The following is a 6084-nucleotide window of genomic DNA, read 5'->3' as shown; positions in this document are numbered from 1 at the left end:
GTTGGCACGGGCTAGCTCACAGGTTTTTAGCCGCTGGCTCACAGACTTTTGCCTTAGCTCAGGAAGGAGGGTTCCAGAGCAAACTAATTGATGCAGTCACCAAATCACTCAGTCACAGCTTAATGCCAGGAGCTCACGAAGTGGAATTTTTTGCTCATGGGACTCCACAGCTTGGAGGGAGCATTGCTCTCAACCCACGGTGGCAATTGAAGTACTGCGTTCCCCACTACAGTGGGCGGCAGGCCATAAGGGCTGGCAGCTTGTGGCCGGGCAGCATGTGTGTGGCTGCGACCTTGTTTACAGGGCAGGGACCTGGGATACTTATGCCGCGCCTCTCCCTCTGCTCCACCCCAATTGTTCTTGTGTCTTCTTGGGGCCACTGATGGTTACCGGGGTCCACTCCCTCTTTATTTTATATCGTGGGAATGTTGCTTGGTGGTAGAGCATCTGATTGCCACGGCTAGGGCCCAGGTTTAATCATCAGCATCCCCGTTTACAGGGTTTGGTGACTGGTGATGGCACATGGCGGGTCTTGGTCAGAGTTCCCCCTGGGCCGAGTTGGTGCGTGCTAGCTCACAGGTTTTTGGCCTCCGGATGATGTATTTTTGTCTTAGCTCAGAAGGGATGGGTCCAGAGCAGACTGATTGTGCAGCTGCCGGATTGCTTGTTCACAACATTGAGGTCGGTGGCTCACGGGGTTGAATTTTTGCTCACAGGACTCCACAGCTTGGAGAGAGCACTGGCTTAGCCTCTGGACAGCCACTGCAGGTCTGAGTAGAAAACACTGACCTTGATGGCTCCAGATTATGACTCCATATAATGGGCTCCTCCGGTGGCCATCTTGTTGCAGGTGTGGGTTGGCCATTTTGTAAGTCTACCCAGTCAGCCATTTTACATTTGCCGTGCTGCAGCCATTTCGGCGACTTGGGGCTGCTTTTTGCCTTCGTTTGTGCCTGGGGTGCAGTTAGGCGGTTGCAACTAGCTGCAGAGAATATTCCTTGCCCCACTTAATTGCGGTGGGGTGGGGGCATGGTGCCTGGAAGGGCTCTGGCTACTCTAAGGGCTCCAGTTGCCAGCCTCCGGGTAGGGGTCTCAGCGTTTGCAGCTGATTTCTGGCAGGCAGACCTTATCTTTCTGAGAGAGGTGCTTCTCTAGGGAGTGGATGCCTGGCATTGTATAGGATACGGCCCCGCCCCTCCCTGAATCACGCATCCTGATGGCCCAGGGTAGCCCAATGTTGTTAAATTTGGAAACTGGGCTGGAGATTGCTGGAGATTGCTCTGGTGGATGGTTGCATGGGGGACCCCCGGGGAAGATCATTGTTGCTGCACAGGGATGTACGTAACGTGCCACCTCTGGAAGTCTCTTGCCTTGAAATCCTCACAGGGCAGGCTGCAGTCACCCTGACTTAGACCCTTAATGTCCCTACTCCTGACTCCACCCCCTAAGTCTCCATGTATTTTCAACCCAGACCTGGGCAACCTATTAGGAAAAAAACCACAAAAACAAAAAACAACAGCCAACCCCCTGAGCCGCTTCTGAAACGGCTGGCTCCCATCTTGTCTTTGTGGGTGAGGATGATGTGACATGCAGTGGACGATTCTGGAATGGTTGTATGATGTGGTGCAGGCCACAGGATTATCAGCACAGAGGGTAAGTCTGGGTGGCAGGAATAGGGGCCGAGGAGAAATTTGTGCATTTGCCAATCAGTGTGTTCAAGCAGGATTATAACCCATTTGTCTCTTGTTGAAGGGCGGTCAGCTGCACAGGCAGCAAGTGAGGACGGGGCCTCCATGGCTCAGGACCCTTGTACCACCACTGCATCGATGGCTTCAGATCCCAGCAGGTCAGATGTCCCGGCCAGCCCTCTTTGGCGGCGGGCCTTCTTCCACTTCCGGGACTGGAAAACAAAAAGGGCCACGGTAAAGGTGTCGGGTGTGGGGAGCACTTCAGGCTTTAATGCGAAGCCGGGGTGCCACTGAGCTGGGCCGTCCCATGCGGGCCTGGCCGTGGTTGGCAATAAAGAGATTAAAAAACCCAGGACAGCCCATGACCTCCACAAGTGGGACTTTTGTGGGGGCTATGAGGGCCACGTTTTGGCTGGGTAGGCTTGGGCCCTGAGCCGGGCCTGCTGCAGGGTTGGCATCCATCAAGTGACACCCCCCACACCTTTTTATCTGATGATGATGGGCGGGGTCTCTAGACTTGCCTTGGGCATCTTTATGACCTTTGGTCATCCTGGTCTGTTGTGGTTCGCAGGCAGGTATAGAGAGAAGTCTGGCACAGGGTCCTGTCCTGATAGGAATATTTGGTAGGATTTTTCTTGGGTCCTCTCACACTAGGAATTCGGGACGATCTCTGGGTTATCCTTCCTTTTCTTCAGCATTGTTTCCTATGGTGGTGTCAGCAAGCTGCCAATTGTTCTTCATGTCTCTGTATGCACCTACATACCTGTCTATGCCACTGTAGCGTGTTATGTATTTGCTCCCCCTTACCCAACGTCCGTTCATATACCCATGCGCATATATTCATAGCTGCATTCTTGTTAGTGTACGCAAGGCCTGTCTGCTGTAACGTTATCATCTCCAAGGTCACAGGTGGTTCAGAGATGTGGTGTGCTCTTCTTTGCTGTGCTTTAATGAGTAGAAACCATGGGAAGTGTTAAGTAATGATAACACAGTTACCGTTGAGTTCCCAGGGATTTTGAGCGCGTAAAACTGCTTCTTAGGCGCGGGCGGGAATCATAGCCATTGGCCGCAGTTATTATGAAATTGCCTTAACCTTTCCAGCTCAAGTCGTTAGGGTTATTCTGAACAGTTCTTCTGTGCAGTGACTCATGGCTTCAATAAAGTAATACCTTTCTATAAGTGTGTACTCCATTGAATTCCAGTGGGACCTGACAGGTGGCATCTCTCATCCTGTGTGGGACCCATCATGTGAACAGTGCTGGTGAATGGTATACCATTCAGGTTCTTCTTGACACACATTAGGGAGGGATTTTCCCCTCTGCTTAAAACCAGGGAAATGTCAGATGGCCCTATTGCCCACTAGGGGAATCCAGTCAATCTGTTAAAAACAAAACAAACAACAACAAAAAAACCTACCACCCGTACCATTCCTTCAGGACACGTTGGGGTATAACTATACCCAGTCCTGCACATTCCCAGTGTGACCTTGATCAGGTGCGCACAAAGCTAACACCCGGTGAATGTAAATGTCTAGATTATTCTATAGTTACATAACACCCGTTTTGTTGCATTTTTGGCTGGTTATTACCTTGGACCGTGGGTCTAAAGGAAAACCATATTGGTGAATGGATAACAGAGCCACGTATGCCTCAGCCCTTCGCTGGCTCTGCATGGTGGCTGATTCCCCAAGCAAAGTGAATGACTTGCAGTCTATTTAAAAGCTGTCTGGGGCACCAGGCCTACTGGACAAAGAAGCGGCAGTTCTCCAGTAATTCCGGGTGCTGCTAGTCACGCAGGACCCTGATTTCCAGCGTGAAAACAAATAATAATAATAATAGTAATAATTATAGAATAGTGATAAAAATAATTATAAGTCCCCGCCAGATCCTTACGGGTTTTGTGAAGTAATTGGTGTGTTTTGAAAATGCTATCGGGGAGCTTTGGTTTCTCTTTTTGTCTCTACAGCCTTACCATTTTTCCTGAGGGTCTGCATGGTCTGCGTGGGCATACGCAGCCTCGTTACAATTTTGATTAGAGGTGCTGTGGGGAAGGCACCTCCTGGGGCCATGCTTGTGGTGAAGGGCCGCCAGGGGAGGTAGTCAGTCCTAACTGCTGTAATGGATGAATAGCGCTATGGATAGTTAGTCTACTTGTGTCAAGGGAAAAGGATAGTGTGCGGGGTAGGCATCCCCCGCTCTTGCATAGAAAATCAGGGGGCATGATAGCCAGTCCCTACCACTGCCAAAGTCAAGTGGATCAGGGGGCGGGGTACCTAACCCCCCGATTCCTGCTAATTTGTGGAAGACTTTGAAGTCACTGATCCTAAAGAAAAACCTACACTGGGTCGGAGAACTTACATAAAGACGTGTTGCCCTTGACTCTATGTCAAGGCTGAGCAAAAACCCACATGTGCAGACCCAAGAGGGCATCAAGTAGGGACTAGGTTCATATGTGAGGAACACTCTGTGGGGCTGGGGAGCCTTTGGGGCCGGACCCACTTCCATCATTAAACATGAGGACTTACAGGTGGTCTGACACTTAGACTCCACTATCCCATGAGGATGCATATGATATGGGGAATATGAGCTGCATGGGCAGACCATGGTGCAGTCTCAATATGAGAAGGTTGTGGAAAGTTTTGTGCTCGATAACAGGAGAAACCTTTGGCCCCGTGGCGGCTTGGGCCACCTACTGGCGGTTGGGGTTGCGGGGCTGGCTTGTTTTTTCAGGCTAGGACAGCACTCCCTTCAGGGAGTCCAGTTTTAGGCAGTTACTGTTGGGGCGTTGGCAAAGCTGGGGTGCCAGTTTTGATTGCCCCACTCCTGCCTCACGGAGATGCTTCACAAAGCAGCCATGGGTACCTGCCCAGGAGATTTGGGTCGGGAAAATGGCATTCTTGGCTTCAGCTACGGTGCCTTGTGGGATGTAAAGGCACGCGGGGGGGGGCCTTGAGGGGAGGGGAAAATTGTTCTCCTGCTCCTGTTTGTCTTACAGGTTGATCTGCCGGCAGGGGAGGAAGAATGTGTTACTCTGTGGCACAGCTTGGTTGGGCAGCTCAGCGCGCCAAGAGAACACCAGTAGTCTCTCAGCTGGGCCTTAGCCTGTGGACCATGTCGGAATGGCAGGGGCGCCGGGGCCTGCGTGGCCGGGCCTGCTGCATTTGTTGTCCACGTGTGGGTTGCCTTCCACACTGGTTCTAGTATTCATTTGGGAGGCCATGCTTTAAGCCTGAACTAGGGTGAGGCGTTTGTCCTTCAGGCATGGGGGGATTTCTAGTTATTTGCAAGCTGTGGCCTGGAGGCCTCGCTGATCTGGTCGGCTATGATACCCGCCAGGTTTGGTGGGGGTTGGAGTACGCTCCCCATGAGAGGGTTTGTCACGCAGTGAAAGAAAGCTGCAATGAGTCCTGAGGGTGGTTGGGTTCTTTGTGCCACACCCATGCTTCAGGCGGGGCAGACTCAATGCTATCGGCAGTGGTATGTACCTGTCGGAGCGAGGCTGGATATATTTCTGGAAAAATACGGCAAGGGCTTCTGGGAGGCTTGGGCCTCCTGGTGGAACGTGGAGGCCTAAGCAGAGGCTTGGCCTCAGCAATGGCAGGTTGCTATGTGGTATACAGATTGCGGTCTGGTGAGCACCAGCTGACATCCATCATTTGGAGTTTAAGGGGCCCTGTGAGTACAGTCTTTGTGCCTTGCGGCATGGGGCGGAGAAAACGGACTACCTTCAGGACAGCCCTGTTTAGATCCTCTCTTTGAACCTTGCGGCTTGGGGGATGGGGCTACAGGGTTGTCCTGCAATGGCTAGCCGGCCGGGTGGGAGCCCCTGCAGACGCTATTGAAGAGGTAAGGGAGGGGTCCTCGACCTCTGGCCTTGACGATACCGCATGCTGTGTTGCCCTTGCCGTTGGTTCCAGCTAAAGTTATCAGTTAATAAAGTGGCCCTATAGTTAAACCCAACACTTGTGTCTGCATCGTTATTTGCCCCCCAAGCCAGAAATAACGAGGCAGACACAAGTGTTGGGTTTAACTATAGGGCCACTTTATTAACTGACAATTTTAGCTGGAACCAAAGGCAAGGGCAAAACAGATTGCGTTATGGTCAAGGCCAGAGGTCAAGGACCCCTCCCTTACCTTGTCAATAGGGCGAGCCACCCTGCCCCGGGTGGGAGCCCACTGGAGGGGCTACCATCCGGCCGGCTAGCTATTGCAGGACAACCCTGTAGCCCCATCCCCCAAGCCGCACGGTTCAAAGAGAGGACCTAAACAGGGCCGTCCTGAAGGCAGTCCGTTTTCCCCGCCCCATGCCGCACGGCACAAAGACTGTACTCACAGGACCCCTTAAACCCCAAAAGATGGGTGTCAGCTGGTGCTCACCAGACCGCAATCTGTATACC

This window comes from Gekko japonicus, unplaced genomic scaffold (genome assembly GCF_001447785.1).
Source record: "Gekko japonicus isolate JY-2015 unplaced genomic scaffold, Gekko_japonicus_V1.1 scaffold2839, whole genome shotgun sequence".
Lineage (NCBI taxonomy): Eukaryota > Metazoa > Chordata > Lepidosauria > Squamata > Gekkonidae > Gekko > Gekko japonicus.
This window is presented reverse-complemented; position numbering follows the sequence as displayed.